Genomic DNA, 14387 nt, shown 5'->3' on the forward strand with positions numbered 1-14387 from the left:
TAGTATCTGATCCAATGTTGTCTGCTGCTAAGTCACGTCAGTCATGTCTGACTCTGTGCGACCCCATAGACAGCAGCCCACCAGGCTCCCCCGTCCCTGGGATTCTCCAGGCAAGAACACTGGAGTGGGTTGCCATTTCCTTCTCCAATGCAGGAAAGTGAAAAGTGAAAGGGAAGTCGCTCAGTCACGTCCGACTCGTCGTGACCCCATGGACTGCAGCCTACCAGGCTCCTCTGTCCATGGGATTCTCCAGGCAAGAGTACTGGAGTGGGTCTCCAGTGCCTTCTCCTAGTAGACATAAAATGTGAGCTTCATATATAATTTAAAACGTTCTCTACATGCTTAGTCGCTCAGTCGTCTCCCACTCTTTGCGACCCTTTGGACTGTTGCCCACCAGGCTACTCTGTCCATTGTATTTTTCAGGCAAGAATACTGGAGTGGGTTACCATTTCCTCCTCCATGGGATCTTTCCTACCCAGGAATCAAATCTGAGTCTCCTGGATTGCCTGCATTGTAAGCAGATTCTTTACTTGCTGAGCTTAGGGAATTGATTGCATTAAAAAGTGAAAAAAACAGGTGAAATTGATTTGAATAGTATATTTGATTATTTAACTATATAATAGTATATTTGACTATTTTGGATATATTTAACCCAATATATCCAAAATATTCAACACATAACCAATATAATAATTATTAAATATCTTACATTTTTTGTGTGTGTGGGCTAAATCTTCAAAATCCTGTGTGTATTTTATACTTATAGTACATTTGAATTTAAAAGTTAATTTTCATTGAAATTACTTGATTTGTTTTTAGGTTTCATAACATTTATGGCTAAAGAGTGGAATCACATATCCAAGTTACTCTAAACATATTTAAATGTCTCCAATAGCCAAAAAAAGTATCAGTATTTTAATCTGAATACTTAAGATGAAGTGAAATTAAAATCTCAGTTTCTCAGTCATACCAGCTAGATTTTAAGTGTGCTCAAAAGCACTATATCTAATGGTGACTATATATATAGAGAGAGTCATATAAATATACAGTATATATACATATAGTATATACAACCATATATATAAACTGTATACACACACATACACACACACATATATATATATATACAGATCCGTGACCAGGGATTGAACACGTGCCCAATGACCCTGCAGTGGAATCCTAACCACTGGACTGGTTTGGCCTATTATTCCCTCACAGTTCTCTTTTGCTTTTTCTTTTCTGGATTGCTGGATACAAATGCTTTGAAAATATAGAACTGTAAGATGCTAGCTTAAGACATACATATGATATAAAAATTCATGGAAGTCCTCACTGTTATTCAGTTCAGTTCAGTTCAGTCACTCAGTCGTGTCCAACTCTTTGCAACCTCATGAATCGCAGCACGCCAGGCCTCCCTGTCCATCACCAACTCCCGGAGTTCACTCAAACTCACGCCCATCGAGTCAGTGATGCCATCCAGCCATCTCATCCTCTCTCGTCCCCTTCTCCTCCTGCCCCCAATCCCTCCCAGCATCAGAGTCTTTTCCAATGAGTCAACTCTTTGCATGAGGTGGCCAAAGTACCAGTTTGGAGTTTCAACTTTAGCATCATTCCTTTCAAAGAAATCCCAGGGCTGATCTCCTTCAGAATGGACTGGTTGGATCTCCTTGCAGTCCAAGGGACTCTCAGGAGTCTTCTCCAACACCACAGTTCAAAAGCATCAATTCTTCGGCACTCAGCCTTCTTCACAGTCCAACTCTCACATCCATACATGGCTACTGGAAAAACCATAGCCTTGACTAAATGGACCTTTGTTGGCAAAGTAATGTCTTTGCTTTTGAATATGCTATCTAGGTTGGTCATAACTTTCCTTCCAAGGCAGTTATATATGTCTTGTGGACTTCTTTGCACACAGATAGCTTCTAACACACTTCAGTATCACAGCTTCTCTATTCTGACTTCAGGGAAAACATCACAAATTAAAGATGGCTTTCTTTCACACTGAGCTCAAATGCAGTCTCAAAATACTTTTTATAGGTTACTTCTCTTAAGACAGCATTTTGGTCAACTACAATAAATCAATTGGAGTTACCATTAAAGTTGAAAGCATTTTGCCATTCCTGTCTTTGTTCATCCCACCATACTCCTTTCCAGAACATGTTTTAGGTGAGTATAATGGGTTTTAGATGAGAATATAAAATGATACATGGGCATTAGAAGGCAAGCACCAGAGCATATGAGTAAAAAGCAAATTCCCTGAGGGAAAACAGACTGGGGATTGAATCCATTTTTACCACGTATCATCTGTACAATTTTGGACAAGTCATCTACTTTCCCTGAGTCTTATTTCCTTATTTTAAGAATTGGAATAATAACAACTAGTTTGCAGGATTATTATAATAATTAAAAAGTATAGAACATGTCATGCATTAGGACAGAGGCTGGCACATTGTAAGCATTCAAATTAAATTCATACCTATCATCTTGAGAAAATTAAATATCTTATTTGCTAAGTGCTCAGTGCTCATATTCCTGGGCTTGCAAACTGGTTTGTTAACTTCTTGGAAGGAAGAATTATGTGCCATAAACATTTTTTATTCTTTTCAGAGGTTAGCAAAATTCTAACCATAGGGTTTGACCTTCAGTGACTACTGAATGAAGGAATCAGTGTATCCATAAACTCATAATTGCTCTCATAATATTTGAAACATGAATTTGCCTATTCAGGTCAAAATAGCTATTAAATTCAGACTGAGAAAATGACTATGACAGAGTAGGGGAAAATGGTAAAGACTTGGGGAGCAGACAGTTTCACGGAGGAATGACAGCAAGTTGAAGTGTCTTTGCATCAGAAAATAGGAAGTAGTTAGTGTTAGTCACTCAGTCGTATCTGACTCTTTGTGACCCCATGGACTGTAGCTCACCAGACTCATCTGTCCATGGGATTCTCTGAGCAAGAATACTGGAGTTGGTTGCTATTTCCTTCTCCAGGGGATATTCCTGACCCAGGGATTGGACCTGGGTCTCTTGCATTGCAGGCAGATTCTTTACCGTCTGAGCTACTAGGGAAGCCAGGAAGTAATTAAGTAGGAATTATTTAGAGAAAGGTCTGCGCTAGATGCAGGAGATGTTTGATCCCTGGGTTGGAAAGATCCCCTGCAGTAGGAAATGGCACGTCACTCCAATATTCTTGCCTGGAGACTTCCATGGACAGAAGAGCCTGGTGGGCTACAGTCCATGGGGTTGCAGAGTCAGACACGACTGAGCATGCATACACACAGGTTCTGGTACTTCTTGGAACCCTAGCATGGCCTAGTTCTTGACACATGGTCAAGAAATCAGCAGAGGGACAGCCTGGGGATCAATTACTTTCAAGTATATTTGGTGTCATGTAGTAGAAATTCAGCTATTGAGACAAATTTGTAGTGGGATTTTAACATCTTGAAAGGACTATGAGGGGGTAAGTCAGGAAAATAAATAAAACACAGTAGTAGTAAATCCAGAGAAAGACTCACTGCCATCAACTAAACTACCATGATTTTTTACTCGTATTATGGCAATAATTTTCTATATGATGCCTCCTCTTCCCTTTCTCATCTTTCTCTCCTTCCTTCCGTTTCTCCATGTGGTAGCTGGAATCAAATTTCCAAAATACAAAATCAATCCTACATGTTCCTTTAGTTTATACTCTTCAACGGCTCCACATTGTTCTTAAAATTCAAATTCTCTAATATGACCTCTGTTTCCCGTAAAATCTATTCCTTCTTAATTCTCTGGCCTCATCTATTATATCAGTCAGCATGAATTTAAAATCCAGCTGTGTTAAACTCTTTCCAGATCCTCTTAAAGGACACCTGTCATGGTCTCTCTTACTTCTGAGTTTTGCCAAGGCTGTTCCTTCTGTCAGGAGTATGTTACCTCTTTCTGGTGCCAAAATAATTTTCTGAGCATCCTTTGGGTCTTGGGCAGAAGGCGTTTCTTCTGGGAAACTCAAATCTGCCAAGTTTGGATTAGTTGCTCCTGTACTTCCTTTCAGAGAAGGCACCGGCGACCCACTCCAGTACTCTTGCCTGGAAAATCCCATGGACAGAGGAGCCTGGTAGGCTGCAGTCCATGGGGTCGTGAAGAGTCGGACATGACTGAGCGACTTCCCTTTCACGTTTCACTTTCATCCATTGGAGAAGGAAATGGCAGCCCACTCCAGTGTTCTTGCCTGGAGAATCCCAGGGACGGGGGAGCCTGGTGGGTTGCAGTCCATGGGGTTGCACAGAGTCTGGCATGACTCATGTGACTTAGTAGCAGCTGCAGTATTTCCTTTCATGGATGTCCCCCTGTTTCCTTGTGCCTTTGATCCCCCCCAACCCCTCCCACTCCCAGCTCTATAAGGATAGAAATTGTGTAAATCCTATTCAATTATATCACCAGGGCTCAACATACATAAGGTGTTCAATACATTTTTTTTTGAATGATAGATGTGTGCTGAAGCTTATTTACAAGGAATAAGGCTGGACCCTGGTTCTAGGCAATAACACCACAGGGCAAGTAGCTAGTCTGGGCAGAGGCCAAGTTTTGAACTACTGGACAGAGGTTACAAGAGATTTCCTTGATTATATTAAAAAGTTGGAAATAGATAAATTAAAAGGCCTATCTCTGAAGGTACAGTTCAGTCACTCAGTCATGTCCGATCCCATGGATTGCAGCATTCCAGACCCCCCTGTCCATCACCACCTCCTGGAGTTTACTCAAACTCATGTCCATTGAGTCGGTGATGCCATCCAACCATCTCATCCTCTGTTGTCCCCTTCTCTTCCTGCCTTCACTCTTTCCCAGCATCAGGGTCTTTTCTAATGAGTCAGCTCTTTGCATCAGGTGGCCAATGTACTGGAGCTTCAGCTTCAGCATCAGTCCTTCCAGTGAATATTCAGGACTGATTTCCTTTAGGATAGACTGGCTGGATCTCCTTAGAGTCCAAGGGACTATCAAGAGTTTTTTCCAACACCACAGTTCAAAAGCATCAAATCTTCAGCGCTCAGCTTTCTTTATGGTCCAACTCTCACATCCATACATGACTACTGGAAAAACCATAGCTTTGACTAGACAGATCTTTGTTGACAAAGTAATGTCTCTGCTTTTTAATATGCTGTCTAAGTTGGTCATAGCTTTTCTTCCAAGGAGCAGGAATCTTTTAATTTCATGGCTGCAATCACCATCTGCAGTGATTTTGGAGTCCAAGAATATAAAGGTTAAAGAAATATAAAGAACTGAGTGGGCTTCCCTGGTGGCTCAGATGGGAAAGAATCTGCCTGTAATTCAAGAGACATGGGTTTGGATCCCTGGGTCAGGAATATCCCCTGGAGGAGGAAATGTCAACCCATTTCAGTATTTTTGCCTGAAGAATCCCATGAACAGAGGAGCCTAGAGGGCCACAGTCCATGGGGTCAAAAAGAGACAGATACAACTGACAAGTGTGTGCATGCATGTGCGCACACACACGTAACACACTCACAACCAAGTAGGGACTTCCCTGATGCTCTAGTGGCTAAGATTCCATGCCCTCAATTCAGGGGGCCTGGGTTCTATCCCAGGGAACTATTAATACATGCCACATGCTGCACATCACAGTGAAGATCCAGACTGCAGGAACTAAGACTCAACACAGCCAAATAAATAAATATATTTATTAAAAAAAAGAACCAAGAAGATTTTTATAAACACGTTGTAAGGTCCAGCTGTGGCTAGGGTGGAGTGTTGTGGTTGTCTATCCACCCAGCCTAGCTTTTATTTTACCTTTCTTGAAAAATGTTCTCTCTCATAGTGCCCTATAGTTTTTCTTTAAAACCCTTGTCAGAATGTATTTATTTTGTTTTATATCATGTTTCTCACTGAGATCATTACATATAAGCACAATGAAGGCAGACGTTTATTTATTGGACTTGGCAAATTGTGTTCTCTAACATCTAACATAGAACTGACATATATCAGGAACTGGAAAATATTTTTTAAATTACTGATTAAATGCACTGAACTTTTATATCCTGAGTGTCTTCAAGTTTTGTCAGAAACTAGAAATTATTCTAGTATTTGTGTAGGGATAAAATTAACCCAGATCATTAGAATGAATGTGGGAGAGAAAGCCTGGAAGGTTATTATTTAGCAACTTTGAAATCTGCAGGATTACTGGAGAGCCACTCTCTGTGATCCTAGCTGCATGGAGTTGTGAAGTGGGTTATTCTCAGGAGGATGGCTGGAGCCACTGGAAGCTTCTGTTGATGATCTCAGCTGCCTGCTTATAGCAGGTGATTCCTGGGAGAAGCGCTGAAAGCCAAAGAGTGCTGCCAGCAATGATCTCATCTGCCTGCAAACAGCTGCTGCTGAGAAAAAGGCTTCTTCTCTTTAAAATCTTTGTGAATGTCTCATTGGCAGGATCTAACCTCGAATGATGCCGAAAAGAGATTCTGGGACATGTAGTTCCACAGTGTAGACTGGAGTGAGAGTTAAGTTGATGAAAGGCAATTCAACACACTGAGTCATTAGGAGGGAGCTCCTAACTAAAGATAAACCAGACTGAAAGCTTCATGATGAGAAAGATTTACTTTAAAAAAATGGATATATCCCCAGCAGTTGGGTGCTTATGGCTGATGGCTAGCTGAGCAACACTGAATCATATTCTCCTTCCACAGTGTATGTAGACTTGTTTCTGGTGGGTGGCTACCTGTCTACTTTTCCTAGCTTCCCATGCATCTAAGTGAGACCATGTAACTGGTTCTTGCCAAGGCACTGAGAACAGAAGGGATGTGTATCTATTATGAATTAAGGTGGATAGGTGCCAGGACCTCAACTTTATGAGATCTCTTTCTTTTTGCTGTGGTCTGGCTGAGTGTAAAGCATTGGGAAGAAGACTCTGAAGATACCCTAGGACAAGGCAGAGTCACTGATGGGACTATATGGGATCTTTTGTCATCGTTTAAATGAAAACTGCTGATCAGGAATATCTGATTTGACTTTGTATATAAGAACTAAATCAGGTTGTATAAAACCAATGAAATTTTGGGGTTGCTTGTCATAATACTTGGTCACTCTTAAATTCTTAAGAAATATTCAGTGACTAAATGAGTAAAGTTGAAAGGTTTACCATGCCCTTTGCAAATTCTTCCCTAGGGGCTTCCCTGCTGGCTCAGATAATAAAGAACCTGGCTGCAATGCAAGGGGGCCTGGGTTCAATCCCTGGGTTGGGAAGATCCAACTGTTCTGTGTGCTTCTTCCCTCAACTCCTTATACGCTCCCCAAATGTTGTTCAAACATATGAAAAAGAGAGTTTGGTAACTAATTAGAAAGGGTCTCCCATTGTTAGAAACTGAAAACTCTTTGTAACACAACTTTCTGATCAAGACTTTGTAGAAAAAAACAGTCATAACAGGTGATAGATGCATCATAACTAGCATAACATAACTAACTTGCTTGGTTAAAACCCAGAACTACCAGTAAATAATTTAAGTTTAGAATTCCTACTGGGAAAACTAAAGATAAGTAAGGACCCTGGAAGCCTGTAATACACCTGAAATTTCACTCCAGTCTTGTAATAGAATCAAGTATTGAGAGTTAGCCAGGTAACTACTCTCTGATAAATCTTCAAATTCCTGTACTAAATCATTTTCATCCTAGAAGCAGAGATAAAAATAATAGACAACAACAGCGAAGTGAAAGGCACTACAGTAAGTGCTTTCCATGTACCACTGGCTATTAATTCCATACCCATAAGAGTATACTCTCATTATTATTATGCCACCGTTATGATGAGAAAACTGGTGTTCAGAGACAAAAGTGGGAGTGGAGAGGAGTAAATCAGGAGCTGGGGCTGAACATGCACACACTGCTATATATAAGATAGGTAACCTGCAAGGACCGTCTGTATAGTACAGGGACCTCCACTCAGTGTTCTGTGATAACCTATATGAGAAAAGAATCTTTAAAAATATGTATATATATATAAAACTGAATCTCTTTGCTGCACACCTTAAAATAGCACAACATTGTGAACCAACTATATTCCAATAAAATTAAAAAAAAAAAACAAACAAACCCTGGTGCTCAGAGAGAAATATTCCTAAGGCCACATAGCTATTTAATACTTTTCTTTGATCTAGAAAGTAATCTATGTATTTGTTGATGATTTGTCTCATATAGTCACTACCCATAGGAGGAAGTTTTCATACACTTTTTGCAAGTTGCATTTGGTCTTTATTTTCTTTACTAAATACCATGTTAAAGATTTGGCAAGATATTTCTCTTGATTTCATGTTTTTCATTTTGTACTCCTTTCTCCACTTCTGTACACTACATTTATTATAGAATTGATCTGCCTTTTCCCGCTCATTGCTTTAAAAATCAGAGGCCATTTGGTTAAAGTGGTCTCATTGATTTAGGGACTGAAAAATGTTATCTTAATCCTTCTCAGATCATTTTAGTACCTTAAAACTAGAAATTAAAAGGGCTTTCTTGGAATTTCCCTGGTGGTTCAGTCCTTAAGAATCTGCCTTCCAATGCAGGGTTCATGGGTTCGATCCCTGGTAGGGGAACTTAAGTTACCACATACTGTGGGGCAACCAAGTGTCTGTGTGGCAATTACTGAGCCTGTGAGTTCTGGAGTCCGAGCACCAAAAGGAAAGATCTCACCACTAAGAATCGTCATCAGCCAAATACATACATACATACATATATTTTTAAAGGTCTTTCTTGAAGAAATTTTGTTTATAACTGCAAGCTTCAGTTCCATGCCTATGTTCACAAAATAAAAACCTAAAAACTAAATAAAATAAAGTGAGAGTTTTAAGTTTGATCAACATGATCCAGTAACAACTGCTGCTGTGAGTACAACTGCTATGGTTATTCTTCTTGTTGCCACATTTATTTATTGAATGCCCAGTCTTTTCACTCACCATACTAGGTACTTACACACAAAACACGAATCTTTAAAATAACCCCATGAAGTAAACATTATTATTTCTATTTTACAGGTGAGTAAGCTGAAGCTAGGGGCTTCCCTGGTGGCTCGGTGGTAAAGAATCTGCCTGCCAGTGCAGGTGACATGGGTTTGATCCCTGGGTCAGGAAGATCCTGTATGGCAACCTGCTCCTGTATTCTTGCCTGGGAAATCCCATGGACAGAGGGGACTGGTGGGCTACAGTCCAAGGGGTCACGAAAGAGTTGGGCATGACTTAGTGACTAAACAACAGCAACAACAAGCTGAGGCTAAGGGAGGTTAAAAAACCTTCCTTAAGGACAAAGATAGGGCTAGTTAGTGACACATCAGGTTTGATTCAGATTTCAAGTTCCTGCTATTTTTTATTATACCATGCTGCCTCTCTGAACTCATTTATTGTTTTTTTAAATTACTTTTTATTGGAGGATAGTTGTTTTACAATATTGTGTTAGTTTCGGCTGTATGGCAAAGTGAGAGGCTTTATGTTAAAATGAAAGCGTGACTTTATTGTTTACTGAGTGGCTGGTTAAATTTAATTTTTACATTGCCACCAAAGAGCTACCCTCTCTAATACTCAGCTTATTCCCACTCAGAAAGCTTATCCCCCAGTTGACCAGCCTTAGGATCTGGGAGAGGAATTAACATATGGCTTGTTAGAGCAGTGATCTACACGTAGAATCACCAGGGAAAACTTGACAATGCTGCCATCTGAGTTTCCTACTCGGAGATCCTGATTTAATTGGTATGGGCATGGGGAATTTAAAAATTTCCCCAAGGATTTCTAATCCTAGAAATGTGGCTCCTAATGTGGAGCCAATACTGAGAACTAGGGAGTGACTAGGCTCGCCCTGGGAGCCTGAGTCACCACACTGAAGACCCTTGGAATTCATAGGAAGGATGGCATTAATCAGCCACTACTGTGACTGCCCTCTTACATAGTTTCTTTACAATTGCTATTTCTTTCTTTTTCTCTCTTTGAAAACCCAAGGCTGTCTAATGAGAAAGCATGTGGATCTCAGAGCTATTCTGGGAAATTAGAGTTTTGGAGGCTGGCTAAACTGGATAAGAATCCATTCTTTGGGTTGGCTAGGCTGGCTGGGAGATGAATAGATTAGAGATGTGGAGATGAATTAGAGAGTAAGGAAATATGGTGCAGTGGAAAAAATTAACTTGGAATTGAAACACTTGGATTCATTTCTGGCTTCGCCACTTACTGCGTGTGACTGATTCATTTCCCATTTTAGTTGAAAAAGAAAATCTGACTTTTTGATTTCTGAAGTATTTTCTGGCTTAACAAGTATCAGTAGAGGAAAAGAGCGGGATGTAATTAAAGTTTAGGAAGCAATGCCTGGGTAGGTTCCAGCACTTTCGACTTATGTTGGTTTACAGAAAGCTGGAGGAAATCCTGCTTCTCCCAACACCTTCCTAGTTTCAGAAGGCATCACGAAACGTCATGAGGAAGGGGCTGTGATTCCAGGTAGTGGCTGGGGGGCTTCCGCATTACTTAGTTTCTGACTGTCCTGGCTCACGTGGTTTTGCACTGTGTCTACTTGGCAATTCTCTGTTTTCTTTCCCACTTCCTGACACCTACACTTGCCTGATCAACCATTGCTGGTACTCAGCTAGGTCTAGTTTAGTCCAATGGGGTGTTTTGCCCTGGATCCAGGGAATGGCGAGCTCTGCTCCTTTGTCTGAAGTGTAGCGGATGCATCAGGGTGGAGAGGGCAGTGGTGGGTCTCTGTGAGATTTATTGACCGTAGTAGCCATGTCCTCTATCCTCATCTCTCATGCATGTAAGGTGGGCATGAGTCAGCAGAGGGATAAATCTCCCTTCATGAATTTCCTCCACTTGATAGAGAGGGCTTGTTCTGGAGTGGGGAACTAACCCAGGATCTTTGAAACCCTGGGATCTCAGTGCAGAACGAGGGCAGCAGAAGCATTTCAGAGGTTTGGACTACCTTTGAAGTCAACAGGATATGTTCCAGGTGAGAGAGCACTGGAGAGGTATAATTTTCCCTCTGGGTCCCCAGTCCCTGATGTTCCATATTATGGAGGGTGCCTAAGGGGAGATGGTGGCAGGGGTTTTCTTCACCTGTGGTATGGGGAATGGTCACTGTCTGCCTAGTGGTTCTGAAACCTTAGACATTGGAATCATCTGGAGTCTTCCAAAGCTATTTAGTTGCCTGACACCAACAGGACTGATGAAAGATTAAATGAATACATAATGAAGAGAGGATGGAGGGAAGAACATCTTGAAATGGGCACAGAGAGGAGTTCAAGTGTCCACAGTCACTTCGTGCCAATGAAGGCTGCCTAGAGCCTGGAAGAAGGAAGAGGGGAAGGCAAAAGAAGCCAGGTTAGAGCTTGGAGCAGTGTGATCCCTGCACTGGCACACCAGCATCACCTGGGGGCTTCTTAGAAATGCAAATTCTGGGGCCCCAGCCACACCTCCTTTATCTGAAACTCTGGGGGGTGGGCTCTGCTGGCAGGCTTAACAAGCCCCCAGATGATGCTGATTTCTGCTAATGTCTGAGAACCACTGTCTTAGAAGAACCTCATATCTTTCCCATCCTGCTCCAGGCCTGAGTTCAGATACGTGAGGAGAAGATTCCTGAAACGGGAGCTCAAGGAACAGGATGAAGTGCTGTGAGACCTGGGCAATGCATGGAAGGAGGTAGGGGGCCAGGCCTTGTTTCAGGGACGAGGGGAGGATGGCATGCCTCTCTGACTTGTCCTGTACTCTGGTGTGGGGAAGGGGAGGTTCTTTCTCCACTCATGTAGGGTCTGACTTATTTTTCCCGGCTGGTGGCTCCTGGGGTCCTGTGTGTGCCTTTCCTGGTTCATGGACCTCTGCGGTAGAGCAACCTCAATGGTTGCTGCTAGTTTGCAACCTGGCCTCCCTACACGGAGGGCATGGAGGGAGGGAAGAAAGAGGCAGCCACTTCCATTTTCTAGGCAGCAGTCCTAATAAGCAAGAAAACCTTTTTACCAGGTTTGTCTCAGAGACTGTGAGACAAGTAGATTTCTGCACTTGTGCACCATAATCTTAAGAGTTTACAGTGTCCTCAGCTGAGTTCAGCCCTGCACACCACCCACAAGGGCTCAATAACATACCACCTCTCAAGGCTGCATCCTTGAAATGGCTCTGACTATGGGAACTCTGTGGGAAGAATATACATTTCAAGGAGCTGCTTCTGCTGCTGCTAAGCCACTTCAGTCATGTCTGACTCTGTGCGACCTCATAGACAGCAGCCCACCAGGCTCCTGCGCCCCTGGGATTCTCCAGGCAAGAACACTGGAGTGGGTTGCCATTTCCTTCTCCAATGCATGAAAGTGAAAAGTGAAAGTGAAGTCGCTCAGTTGTGTCCGACTTGTCGTGACCCCATGGACTGCAGCCTTTCAGGCTCCTCCGTCCACGGGATTCTCCAGGCAAGAGTACTGGAGTGGGGTGCCATTGCCTCTCCTTTCAAGGACCAGGAGTTTCCAATTGTCCAGGTCTAGCTTAAGGGTCATGGCACCCCACCCAGAGACTGACATTCTCAACAACCTGAAGCAGCGGTCAGATGGGAAGCAGACCACCGCAAGAAAAAAGACTCAGACCACCGCAAGAAAAAAGGACTCAGCCAACTAATGGTAAGGATGGAGGGGGCGTTTCCGTGGAGACCAGGTGTAAAGGCTTGGAAGAAGTGTGCTGGCATGCTTTGAGTTGTGAGCTGTTGGTTTCTTCCTTGTAGTATTGTTCCGTCTTGTAGAAAGAAGGGAGAGCTGTTCCACACAAGGGTGAGAAACCTCCAGAAGCAGGAGGCAACAGTGCCCAGGAAAAATGGGCAAGTCAAGTAGTTGCTGACCATGCTAGACAGGGGTGTGGCTGAAAGCCTGGGCTGCCCTTGGGACAGTCTCACTGTGAGTTTTCATGTGGTGGAAAGAGAGGGCTAAACCTTGGGCCAGGCGCCTGATGGACACAGATGTTTCTCATGTGTTTAATGAGGTGGGGGAGGGGAGTGGTGTTTTTCTCCAGGAACTTAGCCTGTTTAACAGGAGCCAGCTGTGAAACAGTCCATTTCCTAGAAGGCTTCTGCTTGGGGGTCCTCCAAAACTGCAGGATTGACGGATCGAGTTCATTGAGTGCCCCATTTCCCCTCATCTTTCCCTCTCTGTACTACCTTCCGCACTCTTGAAAGCTCAGGTGACCACAGCTGTGGATTGTGTTGACTTGTGGAAACCCTGGAGGTGGAATTATTTATGGGATTATTTTTGTTTCCTTGTTGGAGAAAGCCCTGCTATTTTAATTGTTCTGGTTTCAGTGAAGAATGAAACTTTTACTGACATAGTTATGGGCATTAGGCCTGAGTGTACTGGTTTTCAGGGGGTGATGAGTCATGGAACAAAATCTGTTGGGAGCAAAGAGAATTGAATAAAAGTATGAAGAAGTCCTCTTCCCTCAAAAAAGGAAAAAACAAAAAGGGTGTAATATCTTACATTAGGTAAAAACTTAGAAATAATAAAATTTTTAATCTCCATGACTTTTATCTGTACTCCTCCTCTTTTCCTTTGTTAACACCTTATCCTTTTTTAAATGTATTTTTAATTGGAGAATAATTGCTTTACAATGTTGTATTGGTTTCTGCGGTACAGCAAGATGAATGAACTGTAAATATACATGTATTCCCTTCTTCTTGATCCCCCATCCCACCCCTCTAGATTGTCACTGAGCCCCAAGCTCAGCTCCCTGTTGACACCTTATCTTGATTGAAGTTTAGATAAGAGAACTAATATTCCACAGTAGAAATGGGACCATTGTGGGAAGGGGGACAGGAAGGGTGGGATAAAATGCAGGACCTACACAGTTGAGTTAGGAACATGGATTTAAGAGTCTCTAATATCATCTACCAGTTTTCACACTGGGAAGTAAGTACCAGAGAAGGGGTTTTCAGTAGGTAAGAATGGACCAGATGGGAAAGCTCAACGTCTGAATTTCTTTAAGAAGTGGTAATTTAGTTTTGGTGTAGCTTGAGGAAGGAGTGGGAGCGGGGAGTTGAGGAAATGCTGAACTCATAGAAAGGTGCTTGCTATATTGTCTAGATAACTGTTCCTATCTCTTGACCATTTTTAAGAGCAAGGATGGCACATTTTGGTGTGTATTAGTCACCCTGTCAATACAGGAAAGAGACTCAGGAGGGAGGAAAGGACTATTTTACCCATAAGAGTTGAGTCCTTACCACAATCTTCATACTCTCCTTCCTACCCCGTCAAGCCCCTTTTGATTTTTGTTGGTATATTGAGTTTTGTCTGGATATAATACATTAAAAATACCTGTATCTTTCCAGATATAACATACAAATGTTTTATAAAACTTTACAATAACTGTAATTAGATACACATGCAGGTTGACACCACACTTTTGGTT

The sequence above is a fragment of the Bos indicus x Bos taurus genome, chromosome 6 (genome assembly GCF_003369695.1).
Source record: "Bos indicus x Bos taurus breed Angus x Brahman F1 hybrid chromosome 6, Bos_hybrid_MaternalHap_v2.0, whole genome shotgun sequence".
NCBI classification, from domain to species: Eukaryota; Metazoa; Chordata; class Mammalia; order Artiodactyla; family Bovidae; genus Bos; species Bos indicus x Bos taurus.